The sequence below is a fragment of the Monodelphis domestica genome, chromosome 2 (genome assembly GCF_027887165.1).
Source record: "Monodelphis domestica isolate mMonDom1 chromosome 2, mMonDom1.pri, whole genome shotgun sequence".
Taxonomy (NCBI): Eukaryota; Metazoa; Chordata; class Mammalia; order Didelphimorphia; family Didelphidae; genus Monodelphis; species Monodelphis domestica.
Window position 1 is genome coordinate 355582667 of NC_077228.1, and position 20852 is coordinate 355603518.

Sequence of the window (20852 nt, forward strand, 5' to 3'; positions counted from 1 at the left end):
GTGATAATGGCATTCTTGTTTCACTCCTGATCTTATTGGGAATGCATCTATTTTATCCCTATTAGAGATGATGTTGGTTGATGGTTTTAGATAGATAATATTTACTATTTTTAGGAAAGACCCTTCTATTCTACACTTTCCAGTGTTTTTAATAGGAATGAGTGTTGTATTTTGTCAAAGGCTTTTTCTGCATCTATTGAGATAATCATGTGATTTTTGTTGGTTTGTTTGTTGATATGGTCAATTACATGGATGGTTTTCCTGATATTGAACCATCCTTGCATTCCTGGTATAAATGCCACCTGATCATAGTGAATAACCCTCATGATGAGTTGATGGAGTCTTTTTGCTAGTATCCTATTTAAGACTTTTGCATATATGTTCATTAATGGGAATGGTCTGTAGTTTTCTTTCTCTGTTTCTGACCTGCCTGGCTTTGGAATCAGTACCATATTTGTGTCATAAAAGGATTTTTTTAGAAGTCGGTCTTTGCTTATTATGTCAAATATTTTGTATAGTATTGGGATTAGCTGTTCTTTGAATGTTTGATAGAATTCACTTGTGAATCCATCAGGCCCTGGGGATTTTTTCTTAGAGAGTTCTTTGATGGCCTGTTCAATTTCTTTTTCTGATATGGGATTATTTAAGAATTCTATTTCTTCTTCTGTTAATCTAGGCAGTTTATATTTTGTAAATATTCATCCATATCACCTAGATTGCCATATTTATTGCCATGTAATTGGGCAAAATAGTTTTTAATGATTGCTTTAATTTCCTCTTAATTGGAAGTGAGTTCTCTCTTTTCATCTATGATACTGTTAATTTGGTTTTCTTCTTTCCTTTTATTATTAGATTGACCAGTACTTTGTCTATTTTGTTTGTTTTTTTCAAAATTCCAGCTTCTAGTCTTATTTATTAGTTCAATAGTTCTATCACTTTCAATGTTATTAATTTTTCCCTTAATTTTTAGGATCTCTAATTTGGTTTTCTTCTGGGGAGTTTTAATTTGTTCGCTTTTAAGTTTTTTGATTTGCATGTCCAATTTATTGACCTCTGCCCTCCCTAATTTGTTAATATATGAACTCAAGGATTTAAATTTTCCCCCCTAGTACTGCTCTGGTTGCATCTCATAGAGTTTGAAAGATGTCTCATCATTGTCAGTTTCTTCAATGAAATTATTAATTGTTCTCTAACTAACTGATTTTGGAGAATCATATTATTTAATTTCCAATGAATTTTTATTTGACTCTCCATGTACCCTTACTGATTATTATTTTATTGTGTTATAATATGAAAAGGTTGCATTTATTATTTCTAATCTTCTGCATTTGTTTGCCATGTTTTTATGACCTAGTACATGGTCAATCTTTATGAATGTATCATGTGCTGCTGAAAAGAAGGTGTATTCCTTTTTGTCCCTATTTGTTTTTCTCCATATATCTATTACCTCTATTTTTTCAAGATTTCATTCACATCTTTTACCTCTTTCTTATTTATTTATTGATTTGATTTATCTAAATTTAATAGTGGTAGGTTCAGGTCTCCCACTAGTATAGTGTTACTATCTATTTCCTTCTTCAATTCTACTAGTATCTCCTTTAGAAATCTGGATGCTATACCATTTGGTGCATACATGCTGATTAGTGATATTTCCTCATTATCTATACTCCCTTTTATCAGGATGTATTTACCTTCCCTATCCCTTTTAATGGTATTTTTACTTTGGTTTGGCAGATATCATGATTGCAACTCCTGCCTTCTTTCTATCCGCTGAGGTCCAAAAGGTCTTGCTCCAACCTTTAATTCTGACCTTGTGAGTATCTACCCGCTTCAGGTGTGTTTCTTGTAGACAACATATGGTAGGATTTTGAATTCTAATGCACTCTCCTATTCATCTTCATGGGTGAATTCATCCCATTCATGTTCAAAGTTATGATTGTCACTTGTGAGTTCCCTAGCATTTTGATATTCTCTCCTAGTTCTGTCCTTTCTTCTTTTGCTATATCCTTTTAACCAGTGGTTTACTTTAAATCAGTCCCCCTAATCCCCTCCCTTGATATACTTCCCTTTCTGGTCCCTCCCTTTTTGTTCCTTTCTTTTTTTAAGATCTGTTACATTTCCTCCCCCATCTCCTTCCCTCCCTTTTTGTACCCCCTACCCCTACCCCCTTTAGTTTTCCCTTCTCACTTACCCTGTAGGATAGGATAGAATTCAAGATCCCAATGGATCTAGATGCTTTTCCCTCTCAGAGTTGATTTCACTGAGAATAAGGTTTAATTAGCATTCTCTTCCTCTCCTTCTTATAAGAGTATTCTTCCCCTCCCCTTCCCATGTGTATCTTTGTGTGAAAAAGATTATACTATTTATTTCATTTCTTCAAGTATCTCTTGGTGCCCTCTTCAATCCCCCCCCACCTTTTTTCTTATTTTGCATATAATCTTATAGCCCTTAATGACCCAATCTCTTCCTATGAGTAATTCTTCTAATTACTATTATAAGGAATACCGTTTTTGAGAGTTACAAATAACATTTCCCCATATCTTAATATATATAATTTGATCTAATTGTAGCCCTTAAAGAAGAGATTTGAATACAAAAAAAAAACATTTTTCTCCTTTTCCCTTTTTTTCTTATTTACCTTTTCATGTTTCTCTCGAACTTTGTGTTTGGATATCAAACTTTCCACTTAGTTCTGGTCTTTTCTTTACAAATACTTGGAAATCTTCTATTTTGATGAATGCCCATACTTTTCCCTGGAAGTATATAGTCAGTTTTGATGGAAAAGTGATTCTTGGTTGAAGACCCAGTTCTCTTGCCTTTCTGAATATCATGTTCCAGGCCTAGAGTTCCTTTAGTGTAGAAGCTGCCAGGTCTTGTGAGATCCTGATTGGTGCTCCTTGATATCTAAATTGTCTCTTTTTGGCTTCTTGTAGAATTTTCTCCTTAACTTTAAAGCTCTGGAATTTCGGGAGTTATCTTTTGGGGATTTAGTATAGAGAATGTGTTCTGTGAAATCTTTCTATGTCTATTTTGCCTCCTTGTTCAAGAAGATCAGGACAGTTTTCTTGGATGATTTCCTGTAGTATGATGTCAAGATTTCTTTTCATTTCTGGCTTTTCAGGTTGACCAATGATTCTCAAATTGTCTCTCCTTCCTCTGTTTTCCTGTCTGTCATATTGTCAGTGAGATGTTTTATATTTTTTTCTATTCTGTTAGTCTTTTGACTTTGCTTTATTAATTCTTGCTATTTTGCCAGATCATTGCTCAATTCTGGTCCTTAAGGCCTGGTTTTCTGCTTTAATTTTTTGATTATTTGCTATAATATTTTGATTTTCTCTTTTAACCATTTCCCACTTCTCTTGCCAGAAGGCTTCCATCTTTTTGATAAGCTCTGATTTAAATTCTTCCAGAGCTTCTGGAAAATTCCAATTTTTTAAGAAGGTTTTGTCTGAGTTTGAATTTCCTCCTGTATTTCTTCTGTAGTCTGAGTTTTTCCTCCATAAAAATTTTCGAGGGTTGTTACCTTTTTTTTTTCTTGGAGAGTGTTTGTCCTGTGCGCAATTTGCCATCATGATGGAAGTTTTGCCTTCCCTTTTTAGTCAGAAATCTGAGTGAGCTAGTCAGGTTATCTGTGTATGGAGTTCAGGAGCAAGAATTTTGCCTGAGGCAAGTTCTTGAATCTCCACAGCCTCTGTTGTTCACAGCCTCCACTGTTTGGGGTTCTTCTCTGGGCTACCTTTTCAGGAGTGCCCATGGTTTGTGCTCCCCTGCCCTCTGGGTTTTCAGGTGTAGCTGCTCTCAAGGGTAGATCTTTAGTGGTCTTAGTCAGCTCCCAAGGACCTAGAGGTGCCCCTTGCTTGCTCTAGAGGTGCCCCTCACTCACTCACTGATTCTAGTGTTTGCTGGCTCTGGCTCTGGCTCCTTAACTGGGGTGGGGGAGGGTAGATTGGCTCACATTTGGCTGGGAGCTTTTTCATCCCCTTATAATGTGGAAATGCCCAAATCCCACATACCTTCAAGGTTGCACCCTATTGTAGAGCCCCTCTGTTCTTATGAAAATGGGTTTTTTTGGTCTTTTGAGGTAGTCGATATCAGTGTGTACTGGGGAAAGGAAGTGTCCTGTGTCTACACTGCCACCATGCTTACCCAGAAGTCTCTTTTTATCTTATCTTATTTTATATGATGTTATATGATTTTATTTGCAAAAATATTTTTAATTTATTGGTGCTGCCTTCCAGAGGTAGAAAAGCAGCACTGTAATTCAGCAGAAAAAAAATTGAGAGCTCAGTTGTGACCTGTAGTGGTTAAAGAGGCAAACCTGAGTGCTCAATACTGGCCTCTAGTGGTCAAGAGGTAGTCCCTTGTCTCCCGGTCAAGAGACCATAAAGACAGAGACCAAAATGGAGGATATGACTACAAAGGTAAGGTGAGTTTGGGAGTCATTGGAGGGAGGGGGTTGTTGTTTTTTGTTTTTTTACATAACAGGAGTGAGGAGGTTTAAGCCAAGGCTCCTGGCTTGTTTTAGGGATGAAAACATCCCTTAGCTAGAGTGGGAAGAGGGTTTATCTAGGAGGGAGGATCAAGAACACCTGTGGGTCGAAAGATGCCTGATAGGGGAAAGGGACCCAGCTGGGCTCAGGTTGGCAGGGAGTATAGGAAGTAAACTGAAGTGGGTGGGAAAAAAAAGAGATTGGTTTTGCATTTGTTTCAAAAGCAAATTCAGGAGTCAAGATGGCAGCTTAGCAAGCAGCAAAAATTCAGACCTCGTGGAAGACCCTTCCTTACCGATACAGACTGAATGCTCCTAGGGCACTGAAATTCAATCTGAACAACAGGACAGAAGCGAGGAACCCTCCTTCTGGACTCAAATCAAAAGCTATGCCCCCCCAAAAGCCGGAATCCGAGAATACTCAGGGCTAAGGGGAAGGCAGAATGAAGGTTCCAGGACTTCTCCCCCACAACCCAGAGGGCTGAGCCCCCAGCAGCAGTGGGAACCTCTGAGCAGGCAAAGGTGCTGGTTTGCAGAGTCTACCTTGTGAGCAGCGGGGCGCCGTGCTCGAAGCATCCAGCTTGGACAGCGGGGAGGAAGCCAGGGAGAAACAGGCCATGGCTGTGTCCCTCCATCAGGCTCCAATCTCACCCTTGCCTCGGGTACATCCAGACCAATCCAGTTGAACTAATCCCATCAGAACTCCTCAGAGTTTAGGGAGGCGGGCAAAGGCACTTGTGGACAGCGGAGAAGCAGCTGGAGAGAACTGGAGAGAGCCTTGGTGGCCCAGCCTTCCAGGAGTCTTCAGAGCCTCAGTGCATCATACCACATACAGCCCAACCCAATTGAACTCAATCCAATCAAAAGCCTCCAGAGGACAGGGAAGCTAACATTCCTCCCCTAGAAACTGAACCAAGAGATCTGACAAAGCTCCAAGAGGGGAGACTGACAGCCCCAAAACGAAAACAAAATGAGAGGAGCAAGAGCACAGCCAAATACGGGGAGCAAAGCAGGGGTAAACTCGAGCAAACAACAGAAAAAGAAGAAAGAAATTACAATAGACAGCTTCTGCACAGGTAATGAGCAAAGAGTGAATGAAACAGAGCAGGAGGACCCAGCACAGGAAAAATCAGAAATCCCAGCAAATTCGGCTTTGGAAGAACTCAAAATGCAATTCAAAACACAATTAAGAGAGGCTGAAGACAATTGGGAAAAGAACTTAAAAACTAAGATAAGTCATCTGGAAACAGAAAATAGTGTCTTGAAAGTCAAAAGCAAAAGCAAATTCACTCCAGAGGGAGAAACAGAGCCAGCAATTAGGGCCAGGGTAGGGAGGGAGTTTAGGAAGCAAGCTGGGGCCGGTAGAAGAGTGCTTAGCTAGGAGGGTGTGGAGATGGTCAACAGAGAAAGTACTTTTCAGGGGCTAAAAGCCACTGCAGTTGAAAGCTGGGAGTTGAATGGCTACTGTGCTTTTGAAACCCAAGTTTGGGCAGGGAGGGATATGGCCATCAGGACTGGGATCATACCCTTCCAGCAGGACCAAGAAGGAGCTTCCAAAAAAAACTCCCAGACCTCCCAGCACTTGGCAGCAGTAGGTTGGTCAGGGTGGGAATGAGAAGTGCGAACTACAGTAACTTGTGAACAGCAGAAAAGGCAATGACCGCCCCCTAGATAATGCCTGGGGGGGAGGGGGCACCAAGCAGGTAGGAAGCAGCAGCCTGGGGCAGTGGGAGAGAGACTCAGAGTGATGGGAACCATGGTGGCCACGGAGCAGGAGAATGCAGTCCCACCACTGGAAGCTCAGTATATCTACTGAGGGGCTGAGTAAAGAAAACTTTGAGAATTTGTATCCTAAAGCGGTATTCCAAATAAATGTAAGATTAAAAATTAATATCCAAATACTCAGAATTATTTTTATAAGATTTAATAATAATGACTTGAATCAAAAGAAAGAACAGCCTCAGTAAAGACCAGCTTCCCAGACCACAAAACTGGGAGAGCTCATAAAGCTCCAGAGAAGCTCCTAAGGTGGGGTTTTTCAGCAAATTTCTATCCCAAAATGTCAGGACACAACTCAAACAGATGCTGTGTAAATGTAGTTCAGGCATAACAAATTTCTATTTGCACAAGTCATATGATACAGTTGTATGAAAATGAAATTTAACAGTGATGATCATACCCTTAGAAGTTAACGGTTTGGGGGCAGCTAGATGACTCAGAGGACTGAGAGACAAACCAAGAATTAGGAGGTCCTCAGTTCAAACCTGACCTCATATGATTCCTAGTCTGCCACCCTGGGCAAGTCACTTAATCCCCATTATCTAACCCTTACCATTCTTCTGCTTTGGAACCAATACACAATATTGACTCTAAGACAGAAGGTACAGTTTTGTTTTGTTTTTTTAAATTAATGGATTGAACTTAACCTTAAAAAGCAATAGAGTAGAAGAATGGATTATAAACAACATCAAAAAAGTGGTCAATAGGAACTAGCCTAAATCATATGAAATCATTAAGACTAATGTGAGAAGATGGAATTATCTTTGTTTCAGATGAATAAAAAAATCAGTAGATGCAAGCATGATGGGGTAGAGCAAATATTATCAAAAGATATAAATGGAGAAATTATATATTGAGGTTTCATACATAATGAAAAGCTATTAATTAAGTACATAGTCACTGAATCAAAAAGTCATAAAGTGTTTAAAGGAAAAGTTAACTGAAATAAAAAGTAACTAAATAGTAAACCATCAATAGTAGATGAGTTTAGATTCTTCACTGAAATTTTAGAAGTCAAATATAAATAGTAAGAAAGAAACCTGATAGAATGTTGGAAAATATTATTTTCAAGATTACATGGAAATAAGTGAATAAAAGTTTTAAGAGCATTTAAATTTGGAGAGCATGCATGGTAGGTAATTTTATAAAAATTACTAGGTCATCAAGATAGAATAAGGACTGGATCTATGATTTCTTTGATATAGGAACTCCTAAAGAAAATATCTTTTTGCAGTGCTCTTTGGGAAATTGTCTGCACCTTTAGTCTTACAGAGTTGCCTAGAGAACTAAGAAGTTAAGTGGCTTACCCAAGGTCACTGTGTCAGAGTTAAGACAAACTCATTTACTCTATAATTTGGGGCCAGCTCTTTTTCATTATGAATATATTGCTTACTACTTACAAATGAAAGACCAAAATCCAAAATCTTAAACATAAAAATTTCTTTTTTATATTTTTTCTAGATGACATTTAAAAATATTTTAAAATATTACTTTCTAACATTTAAAAATATTAATTAAAATTTTTAAATACATTTAAAAATATTTTTATTTTGTAAAATATTCACTTTCTGACATTATACAATCCATGCTCTCTATCTCTCTGCCACCCTTTCCCTCTCTCCAAGAAGGCAGGCAATATGATATAGGTAGTATGTATATTATCATACAACATGGATTTGTTCTTTATGTTGTGTAAGAAGACACAGTTTGCCTATATTAGAGAAAAGCTCATGGAGGAAATAAAGAATGGTCTGTTTCAATTTGTACTTGGGCTCCATCTTTTCTTTCTATGGCATATAATTTCCAGACCATAATGCAATAAAATAATAAATGGTATAAAACTATGGACAAGAGCTTCACATCTGAATCACCTACATTGGCTATTATCTCTAATATGAAATATAGAATCTTCTGGTTGGCTTTTAAAGTCCTTTATATTCAGTGTCATTACTACATTTCTAGTCTTCTATATAATTCTCCATTTACTCTAATTTCATAATTCCAACCTCCTTGATTTTCCTTGAACAAAACACTCCATCTCCTGACTCTAAACCATTTCACCAAGAGTCCTCCATGCCCTAAAATCTCTCCTACTCATGGCTTTCTCCTGACTCCCTTCAATTCTCTTCTCCCACCCTTTTGAATATCTTATGTTCTTATCAGAAGCCTTTCCCAGTGTCCCTTAATTCATGTCTTCCTTCTGTGATTATTTCCAATTTATTGTCCCTGTATGTACTTATGCATAGCTGTTTGTATTTTGCCTCCCATTGAGATTAAATAATGTCTTTTGCCTTTTATTTTTCTCTACCCAGAAAGCACAGCGCTTAACCCATAGCAGGCATAGTAGGCAATTAATGAATAGTTGTGTATTGACAAAGAAAACCCCTTCCACTGATGTACAACTTTTCTACAATTTAGTCTTCATTTTTTCCTGGGACTCTGAGATGTTGTGACTTGCCAGCATCTGTCAGAGTTGGGGCTAATACTAAAATTTGGGTCTTTCTGACTTTGAGATCAGTTCTTTATGCACACTATTAGAATGCATATGGAAGCAAAAATGTGAATTTGAAGATATTTACTAATTAAATAATTGCTTCCAAAATTAGTTAATTAAATTAAACCAAGGCTTCCTTACCTGTTTTTTTTTTAATATTTTATTTGATCATTTCCAAGCATTATTCATTAAAGACATATATCATTTTCTTTTCCACACACCTCCCCCCCCTTAGCCGACACGCAAATCCACTGGGCATTACATGTTTTCTTGATTTGAACTTATTGCTATGTTGATAATATTTGCATTAGAGTGTTCATTTAGAGTCTCTCCTCTGTCATGTCCCCTCAACCGCTGTATTCAGGCAGTTGCTTTTCCTCGGTGTTTCTACTCCCACAGTTTATCCTCTGCTTATGAATGGTGTTTTTTTTTTTCTCCTAGATCCCTGCAAATTGTTCAGGGACATTACACAGCCACTAATGGAGAAGTCCATTACGTTCGATTATACCACAGTGTATTAGTCTCTGTGTACAATGTTCTCCTGGTTCTGCTCCTCTCGCTCTGCATCACTTCCTGGAGGTTGTTCCAGTCTCCGTGGAACTCCTCCACTTTATTATTCCTTTTAGCACAGTAGTATTCCATCACCAACATATACCACAATTTGCTCAGCCATTCCCCAGTTGATGGGTATCCCCTCGTTTTCCAGTTTTTGGCCACCACAAAGAGCGCAGCTATAAATATTTTTGTACAAGTCTTTTTGTCCATTATCTCTTTGGGGTACAGACCCAGCAGTGCTATGGCTGGGTCAAAGGGTAGATATTCTTTTGTCGCCCTTTGGGCATAGTTCCAAATTGCCCTCCAGAATGGTTGGATCAGTTCACAACTCCACCAGCAATGAATTAATGTCCCTACTTTGCCACATCCCCTCCAGCATTCATTACTTTCCTTGGCTGTTATGTTAGCCAATCTGCTAGGTGTGAGGTGATACCTCAGAGTTGTTTTGATTTGCATCTCTCTGATTATCAGAGATCTAGAATACTTTTCATGTGCTTATTAATAGTTTTGATTTCTTTATCTGAGAACTGCCTATCCATGTCCCTTGCTCATTTATCAATTGGAGAATGGCTTGATTTTTTGTACAGTTGATTTAGCTCTTTATAAATTTGAGTAATTAAACCTTTGTCAGAGGTTTCTATGAAGATTTTTTCCCAGTTTGTTGTTTCCCTTCTGATTTTAGTTACATTGGTTTTGTTTGTGCAAAAGCTTTTAAATTTGATTTAGTCAAAATTATTTATTTTACATTTTGTGATTCTTTCTATGTCTTGCTTGGTTTTAAAGCCTTTCCCCTCCCAAAGGTCTGACATGTATACTATTCTGTGTTTACCCAATTTACTTATGGTTTCCTTCTTTATGTTTAAGTCACTCACCCATTTTGAATTTATCTTGGTGTAGGGTGTGAGGTGTTGATCTATTCCTAGTCTCTCCCACACTGTCTTCCAATTTCCCCAGCAGTTTTTATCGAATAGTGGATTTTTGTCCCAAAAGCTGGGATCTTTGGGTTTATCGTATACTGTCTTGCTGAGGTCGCTTGCCCCCAGTCTATTCCACTGATCTTCCTTTCTGTTTCTTAGCCAGTACCAAATTGTTTTTATGACTGCTGCTTTGTAATATAGTTTAAGGTCAGGGACTACAAGGCCCCCATCATATGTGTTTTTTTTTTCATTATTTCCCTGGATATCCTTGATCATTTGTTCTTCCAAATGAACTTTGTTATGTTTTTTTCTAAATCAGTGAAGAAGTATTTTGGTAGTTCAATGGGTATGGCACTAAATAGATAAATAAGTTTGGGTAGGATGGTCATTTTTATTATATTGGCTCATCCTATCCATGAGCAGCTAATGTTTTTCCAATTGCTCAAGTCTAGTTTTAGTTGTGTGGAGAGTGTTTTGTAGTTGTGTTCATATAGTTCCTGTGTTTGTCTCGGGAGGTAGATTCCTAGGTATTTTATTTTGTCTAAGGTGTTTTTGAATGGGATTTCTCTTTCTAGTTCTTGCTGCTGAGCTGTCTTGGAGATATATAGAAAAGCTGATGATTTATGTGGGTTTATTTTGTATCCTGCAACTTTTCTAAAGTTGTTGATTATTTCAATTAGCTTTTTGGTTGAATCTCTAGGATTCTTTAAGTAGACCATCATGTCATCCGCAAAGAGTGATAACTTGGTCTCCTCCTTGCCTATTTTGATGCCTTCAATTCCTTTATCTTCTCTAATTGCTACTGCTAGTGTTTCTAGTACAATGTCAAATAGTAGAGGTGATAATGGGCATCCTTGTTTCACTCCTGATCTTAATGGGAATGCGTCTAGTTTATCCCCATTGCAGATGATATTAGCTGATGGTTTTAGATATATACTGTTTCCTTACCTGTTTTATGAGTAGTAATATACCCATTCCTACCCATGATATCAACATATTTATTGGTCAGTCACTCAAAGATTATAGGAAGGAACTTCAAGAGGTAATGGTTTTAATATTAAATGAGGCTCTTTGGAAGGCCAATGAAGACTTCAAAATTTTGTATAACAATGAACTTCTATATTTTTGCAATGAAAATAAAAAAGGAAGTACTATATTATGCTATTGTACAATTTTGGCAAGAAAATTTATACTATAAAAATCCAATCCACATTCAATTCATCCTTTGTTCTAATAGTACATAGATGCAATTATAACCTGAATTTTGTGAAAGTATATGATAAATGAACTTATTTGCAAAATTCTCATCATTTTTCTGGTAGAGGTAAAAAAATCAAACTTTATAAAAATTTTACTATAAAAAGTTGGTTTCTATTTTCAGTGGGTTCCTAAGTGGCCTTTTTCTTTTCTCTAATATCAAATCTCTTTGGATAAAGAGAACTTTCTGAACTCAAGATGATGTCTATCACCCCTCCTGCCTTGTATAGTGCTATGCACATTTTGTTCAATCTTTTCTGATTCTTTGTCACCATATTTGTTTTTTTTTTTTTTGGCAAACATTTTAGAATAACTTGTCATTTCCTTCTTCATATCATTTACAGATGAGGAAACTGTACATTCATATCATTTTACAGATGAGGCACACTGTACACAGTAAAGATTGTTTTCCTCACATGTGCCCTGCAATCTCTCTTTTTTATTCCTTTGGCACATTTTGCATCATCCATCTTCATTCATGTACTAAATGGTAAACTTAACAGAAGACACAATTGCTCTGAATATTTATCCCAGAAAAAAATTCCCATAAGGATTTTTTAAATACATTTTTTTGTATTTTAAATGACAAACAAAAGAAAATTTGCCTTCTTATAAAGTCATTTTCTGATATATCAAAGAAAATGTCTAATTTTATTTAGGAAATATATTTACACCAAATTAAAAGAAAAGAACAAGATTACCCTTCTCCCCCATTTGCTCCATTTTGCACACACATTTCTCATCTCTGTAGATAGCTTGATTAGCTGCCTTTCTGTGCCTGTCCTGGGTCTCCATCCAGCTATTCAGAATCCATGAATTAACTTGTGCAATATAGCCACGGGGTGAAGTTGGGGCTAGAGTGTCAGTGAACTTGAAGTCTAATCGACATTGGTGATTTGAGCTCCGTTTTGGATTGACCTTGTAACACTTGGCATTGATCACTTTGCAAACTCAAAAAAAGCAGGGGAATATTTCTCACTGGAAGGTCAGATGTAGCTAGCTGGTGGAACAACTACTTTGATTCAAAAGGATTAAGCTGCTTCTATATATTTGAATTCCACCTGAGTCTTATAAATCTCCATTTGATTAATAACCTTTCCATTAGACTTTTATAATTTTAATTTTTTATACATGTAGACTATGTGGTAGGATTAAAATTTAGTGTCGCTCATTAGATCTTGCTCTTATCTTTATTTCACAGCACTTGGAAAACTAGTTGTATGGAATTATTATATTAAAATATTATTAATATTGAATATCTACTGCTATTCTGAACCTTGTGAAATTTAAATCTAGGATTAGATCTCCCATTAGACAGCTCATCTCTCTTCTAGTGCCAAAGATACCTTTGAAGAAAAGTGGGGAAGCTGGTATAAATAGAAGTCATCTCAGCAAATATTTTTGATGAGAAAAGTAAAAAAATAAACCATTTCAAAATATTAAAATTGTGATTTCTCAACATATCTCTGGATATCTTTTACAACTTCTCCTCTTCCTCCATCTTCTCTTCCTCCGTTTTTATTCCTCTTCCTTCTCTGCTTCTCTTTCTCTTTCTATTCCTCTTTTCCCTCCTCTCCAGGTCCTCCCCTGCTCTCTTCCTCTTCCCAATCCTTTTTTATTTTTTCAGATTACATGTTTGCATTTTTTTTCTTTTAAACCCTTATCTTCTGTGTTAAAATCAATCCTAAGTATCAGTTCCAAAGTTATTTTCTGACATTTTGGGATCCATGTCCTCTCCCTCTTGGTCATGCTTTACCCCCTTCTCTGAGATGACAGGTAAAATAATATAGGCTGTATATGTGGCATCATATATTATTCCATGTGGGTCATATTATGAAAAAAGATACCTATTGCTTACAGTAGAGAATTATTTATGGAGGAATGAAAGTGAGCAATGGTAAGCTTCTGCATTCCAACTCCATCAGTTCCTTAGATGGTGGTGGATCACCTTTTTTTCTTAATCTAGATCATCACATTTCTGACAATAAATAAGTCATCCACAGTTGATTGATCATTATACTTTATTGTTAATTGTTAATGTGTTAAATGTTCTCATGGTTCCCCTTCCTTTCTAAATAAAGCCTAAAGGTCCTTGGATAGTAAGCAAGGCACAGTTGTCTAGGAGTCAGGTGCTAAATCTGGTTTCAGGAAGAACTGTAATAGGAAGAGGATGTTTGCAAAAAGACTTTGCAATTCAAACTTTCAGGTGATTGACAGGAGCATGTGACAGGAAGTCACATGGGAGCCTAAGGGTCAAGATCTGGGTAAGATTCTAGGGTCTCAACAGAAACTTGGCTTTTCTCCTGAAGGACCTTGGGTTGGAGGTTTTATATCAGGTTTCTGGCTTTTGTGATACCAGCTGAAGACAGAAGAATCCTGTTGGGACTGGCTGCTGGCAGCTAGAATAGAGAACTAAAGACTCACTTCTCCACTGGACCTGCTTTGGACAATTTTCATCTGAAGATTCTGGCCCATTGATTGGACTCCACTTGTGAGATTTTGTGTTGGGGAAACTTAATTTTTTTTTTAGCTAAGAAAGTTAGGTTAAGATAGGTTTATAAAACTTAGGGTTTAAGATTAATTGTAATAATTTTCCTTGCCTTTTTCCTCTTCCCTTTCCCCAAAATAAACCTGAATTTTATGTGTTTCCTTCTTGTTCTTTCCCCAAACAAAATCCCAATATTACAGAACCAAGTTCGAAATTTGCTGTTAGATACTTGACAACCCAGGGCAAGTTACTTAACCTCTGTCTACCTTAGTTTTCTTATCTGTAAAATGGGAATAACTATTGCGCCTTCCTCTCACTATCATTGTAAGGATAAAATGAGATAGTTGTAAAATGTTTTACACACTTAAATGACTATATAAATAATATAAATGATTAATAAAAGCTAACAATAATTAAAAATAATAAATTTTAAATGGAACATTGAATAACATTCTCTGTATCTGTCCTCCAAAGTAAAAAAAAAATAGAAAGCACAAATTGACACACACAGTACTGATATTTGAATTCTCTATATTTAAGACTTCTTTTCTTATTTCACTTTGTTTTCTAAGAATAATTTTTTTAAAGATTCTCTTATTGAAAAAATAAAAGATTCTTTTATTGACAGCTTTAAAAAAATCAATTCTTGGCCTAAACTGCTGTGTGCAGCATATTAGCCAACATGTCCACCCCCAGAGGGAGTTTAGGCTACATACTAAATTGAGAGACAGTTGTTGATATATACAGTTGTTAGAGACCTTTTATCTGGAGCCTTCAGGATGGAAGGCAATATAGACTGTCAGCAAATAATATAATTTAACCAGATACTGTAGCGTCAGAGCTAATGTTACGCTTTTAGCTAAAGCCATCTCCAAGATGAATGTGTCTATACATCAATGTTTTTCCATTTGCTCCAAAGGACCATTAATTTTTAAAAACTTAAACCCTGAATTTTGACATAACACAAGTCCACATAACTAACTTCAGATAGCTCTGATCATATGACTCAGAAGACAAGGTATTTTACTTGATAAAACCAACAAACAAATCATTCTAGGAACCTGTCAGCTTTATGAAAGATATTGATAAGATCAAGGTAGAGTTGGCTGTTCCACAAAACCAGGGCATATTCTTACAATTTATTACTATCTGGGAAACTTCAGAATGCAAATTTTTCAATTATACAACTGAATTGAATAAATATTATTAATTGACTATTTTGTACAAAGAGCCAGACAAAGCAGTGGGGATATAAATACAGAAACAAAACATCTCCTGGTCCTCAAAGATGATACATTTTACTGATTAAATACAATACAAAAACAAACAAGTAAATAGGAGGTAATTTGAGGAAGTAGAGTATAACTCGAGAGACCAACAAAGGCTGCTCAGGAGAAGTGGCACCAGCCTTGAGCCTTGAAGAAAGAAAGATTCTGAAAGCTAGAGATGAGAGAAGAAGCATGGTACTGTGGGAAAAGCATTGACTATGGAAAGAAAACTGAAGATGAAATCTGCCACCCACCTCCAGACAGAGAGGTTGCCGGCGTAAAACGAATGAGACATTCATTTTTGAATTTGGTCAATGTGAAAATTTGCCTTGATAAACTATATAATTTTTGTCTTGAGGGATTTAGTTTTCATTTTTTTAATCATTCAAGTAGGAGGAGGAGTGAGAGAAGACAAGTGGTTGAAAAAAATGAAACAAATGAATAAATAATATTAAAAATAACACTGGTCCAATAGTCAGAACACTTGAGTTCAACTCCCTTATCTGATGATTCCTACCTAAATGACCTTGGGATAGTTACTCAGCTTGTCTGGATCTCAGATTCTTCATATGTAAAATGAGGAAGTTGGCCTAAATGGCCTCTGAGGTTTCCTTCCAGCTCCAGATTTATGTCTATAAGTTTTGTTCACATTTTGGCTGATGTTTAGATATTATCTAAAATTGTTGTTGTTTGTCCTTTGTTTTTGAAAAGGACCGATGACATCAAAGAGTCTAAAATAATCTGTACTTTCTGGCGAATTGGATTTATGTGAGATAGAACTGAAGTCAAGTCATCAACCTCATTCTCTCTTCCAGTCATCCCAAGTCTAGTGGTAAAACAAAAGTTTTACTGTTCCAGGTTGCCATGGATGAACTTAGTGTCTTCCATGTCTGATCAAGCTTTAAATGCCCCAGAGCGTAGCTTCAGCTTCCTTCATGACTAGAGGAAGAAACTGATCTTGTCTACCCATTCTACCAGGAAAAAATCTTTATAAACTTGAGACAGATATTCCCCTAATTTGCTGACATGTTTAAGGTCCGCCAGTGACCTCAGCCTGTTTTTTAGCCCATCTGTGAAGACAGTTTTAGCAGGCTATGGCTGCTGTGAATGCAATGGTTTCATGGAGCTACATGGAGTTGGTTGAAAGGTGGACACCAAGGGTACATGAAGGTTTGGCAAGTCTTCACACAAGAGGTACCAATCCTCTCTGAACACCCCAAATATGGTATTATCCACATGATTAATATCATAGACTCTTTTGAATATTTCAGAGTTGAAAGCAAATCTTTCAAACAGTTGCTGATTTATGTTTTCACAAATTTTCTTGGCCACATTTAGGTATAGTGTATTTTTCACATAGCTTTGTTTTCTCCCTTTACCTGATTGGTATATTTGGTATATTTGGTATATATATATATATATATATATATATATATCACAGTTTCATAGCATTTTAAAGATTCCTTCCAAGGAGTTCAGCACATCAGTCAATGCCCCCAAGGTCCAAAGAATTTTTTTAAGTTAATTTGAAAACAGGTTCCCAAGGCCCCAAAATTGCTATATATGGCTCCAAAGGGTTCTCTATCCAAGAAAGTATGTCAGAATTCAGAAAGAGTGCTTGCTGACCACAGTAATACAACAAAAGGAGTTGAATATTCTTAAGGAAAATTTTCTCTTCATTGAAGAGAACTTGTAAATTTTCCTTAACCAAAGTAGGATTTTTTTCTCTAAAGAAAAAAATTCAATCATCTAGAATCAAAATATCTTTTTCCTTATCTGTTCTGGAAATGCTCTGAAACATTCTCATTTCTTCTTCTAGATTTCACATAAGCATCATCTGTCCTTCCTCTTAGTTGTCATTCCAATGTCATTTCCTTCATGACATGTTACAATTCTATAATTGTACTTTATGTTTTCTAGTTTTAATTTGTAGTTCCTGTTTCCCAACATCAGAAACACTTAGACAATTACTTATGTATATTCATGTGTATGTTTATTGGTAAAGTATTCCAAGTCCATTATAGGAGTTAGAGCTGTAAATAGCCTCCAAAGTGTTTTTATATATGAGGTAACTGAGGCCTGGGGAGGTTAGATGACCTTACCATGAGGAGCAAAATGATAAGTATCAGAGTCAGAATTTGAACTCATGTCTTTTGATCCCAAATCCAATGCACTTTCTATTATATAGTACTCTTAACATAGTGCAATGGAAACCATTTGGAATTCAATGTCAGAAGACCTAAATTATATAAATGAGAAAACAATGACAAAGCACCTACTGTGTGCAAAGTATTGTGTGCAATGGATACAAATAGAAAAGCAAAGATGGCCCCTACTCTAAAAGAGTTAATATCCTAAAGAGGGAGACAATAGATGTAAAGAGGTTTCGGCTGCAAGTTACATGGACATGTCTCATGGTGCTTATTCTTTATATAAATAAAACCATATCTATTTCCTTATGGTCTATAAACTTCTAAGGCCCTGGAACTTAACACAGAAACTCTATTTACCTCATGCACCAAAATCCATAAGAAAGAAAAACAAGATCCAATAAAATGATCCATCTCCTATTGACAGATTGCCAGTTTCACATTTTAAAACCTTGATGTGAATCTTGGTAAAAAGAAAAAAGATTCAAGATAGAGATAGCAAACTGTATAAAGGCATAAATCAATTTATTGTGCTTCACATTATTATACTTTGCAGATATTGCATTTTATTTAAGATTTGCTGCAATTCTGCATCAAAAAAGTCTATTGGCACCATTTTTCCAGCAGCATGCATTCACATCATATGAGTGTCACATTTTAGTAATTCTCAAAATATTTTAAACTTTTTCATTTTTATTCTATCTGTTGAGTGATGTTACTATTTGAGTTATTTGGGGGCATCACTAACTATACCTATATAAGATGGCAAATTTAATCAATAAATATTGTGTGTGTTCTAACTGTTCCATTTACCAGCTATTCCCCATTTCTCTCTCTCTCTCTCTCTCTCTCTCTCTCTCTCTCTCTCTCTCTCTCTCTCTCTCTCTCTCTCTCTCTCTCTCTTTCTCATATATATATGTATATATGTATATTTATTAAGCACTTATACAGATAATCAGTGCTTAATAAATTTGTTTGAAACTCTGTAAACCTAAAATAAATGATACCTCCAGAGACCAATAGACTGGAGTCCAGGAAGACCTATGAAAGAATCCCACCTAAGGGTCTGCCAGTCTAGATTTGAGAGCACCCACCTTGATCATAGTAGACATGATTTTCAATCTTTCATGAAAGGTCTTTGACTTGTCATTGTCAGGTGAACAACATCCTTGGTATGTTACTATGGCTCATCTATATTTCATTGATAATCTTCCAGTACCACAGGAAGATTTTATTTAATAATAGTTAAGCTGTATTCATATATTTATGTCCCTAATAAATAGTTTGGGGATTTGAGGGAGGATCTGCTCATTATTTTTGATACCAGTATCCCAAATATGAGTTAATGAACTGAGATAAACTGGCATTTCTGAAATAAATAATGAGGTATGTAATATAAGGTTAAGTAGGATGGTACAGGGAGCTCACCACTCATGAGTTTTGGAAGTATGCCACTGTTTTCCTTTATCTATATTTCTGTGGAATAAAGAAACCATTTCCATCAATGAATGCCACAACAGGACCACATTAAAAAGAAAGAACTAAAGATAAATAAGCCAACTAAGAATCTCTGAAGTAGTATCAAAATAGGACTGAGCAAGCAAAGGGAAAAACAAAACAAAACAAAAAACAGGCTTAGATGTTGGTAAGGAAGGCAACTTATACTGTAAAGAAAAATGAACTTGGACATTTCTGACTCTATGCTCAAAGCCCACCACAAGATTGAGAAGTACCTTGATCCTGAAAGGTGAAACAGGGACAGCACTGAGGAGAGAGATGAGATGAAGAACCCTGATTGTCTAGATCCCTTCATAACACTTTCAAGAGAACCTCTACTGCTGACTATGAGCCCAGTCACCAAAAACCAAACACAGAGATGAGAAAAAGAAACAGTGAACATTTATTAAGCTCCTACTATGCTCCAGATCCCAAAAGCTATAGAGACAGAGTGAGAGATGGGGTAGGGGGAGGGTCTGTGGAAGAATAGATAATGCAAATTTAGATTTAAGAAATCATTCCCCTAATAAATAGAAGAAATTAGATAGGGCCTGGTGAGAGAAAGAGGATGTTCCTGTTGTATTATAAACTAAGTCTGCTCCTTACTTTTTCTACCAGAAACTGAAATAAAACTTAACAAACTGAAACAAATTGATTTTTCCAATATGAGAAAATAACTAACAACATGATAAAATGTTAGGTAGGAAGGTCAAGATTCTCACATAGTTGGTTATTTGCTATCATTTCTTTTCCTTCTTCCTTAGTAGAAGATTCAAGATTGGACTATATCCTCTGACCACAAATCCACAAAGAAATAAAAATTATTTTTAACTGTAGTATACAATCAGTGGACATTTACTTTCCCTCCTTCATTTCTTTGCTACCAAAAATGAATATTTTGGTATATAAGGAAGCTTTTTCAAAATTTTTTGGCCTTCTTGGGTCCTCTCGCCTTTTGAATGATGAGATTATCAAGACAAGTTAAGGAGTAATTAGCTATTATGGTTATGTGAGAGAGATATAGAGAGAAAGTGTCAGAGATAGAAGAGATAGGGAGAAAGAGAAAAAGAAAAGCAACAAGAGAGAGTCAGAGAAAATCACTGCAAAGTCTAGATAAGTGAAGTCTCCAATTACTACTATGTTGTTCTTCCATAATAGGCTCATGATCTATTTCTCAAATTCTTCATCTGTTTTCCCTTTCTTCTTTCTGGCCAACAGTGATGCCAGTATTTCTTTAGCTCCTTCTATTTATGTTCATGAAAATGCTTTCTAATATATTTCACCCTCTGGTTCTTGGATTTATTCATATCATAACCTCTTAATATCCTATGTACCCCTATAGCACTTTTACTTATCTTGTTTATTTATTATATTTTATATCAAGCAAATTTCATTTTCTCTTTGACCGTGTCATATGTTTGTATATGTATGTATATATTTCTATAAGTATATATGTGTATATATGTATATTGTATGTACATAAACACACACGTTTCAATTTATGCTTTGAGTGATTTGAACCCAGGAAAGTAAATCTTCCTGATTCCTAGTCCAGTGTAGGTCCTTGGCCTGAGTTGTTCCTGAGATCCTGGAATAATTCAACACCATATTTACTAAGAAAATTAGTAGAATCAACCCATACATTGCTGCCAAAAGTGCAAAGAGCCTATCTCTAACAAATTCCTAAATCAGGAAGGAGGCTAGAAGACTTAGGAAACAAAAAAGAACCCTACCATAAAGATCTATTATCATGGCAGGAACTCTCAAGAAATAACCCCAGGAGAAAAGAATGTCTCCAAAATATACATAAGCAAAACCTAAAAGAAAGGGCAACTAGGTACTACACTATGCAATAAAGCTATAGGTTTATATGCATCACTGGAAAAGAAGATAAGATGAACTAAAATGTGAAGGATTGATGCTAACAATTTAAGTTTCATGGATTATTTTTGTTTGCT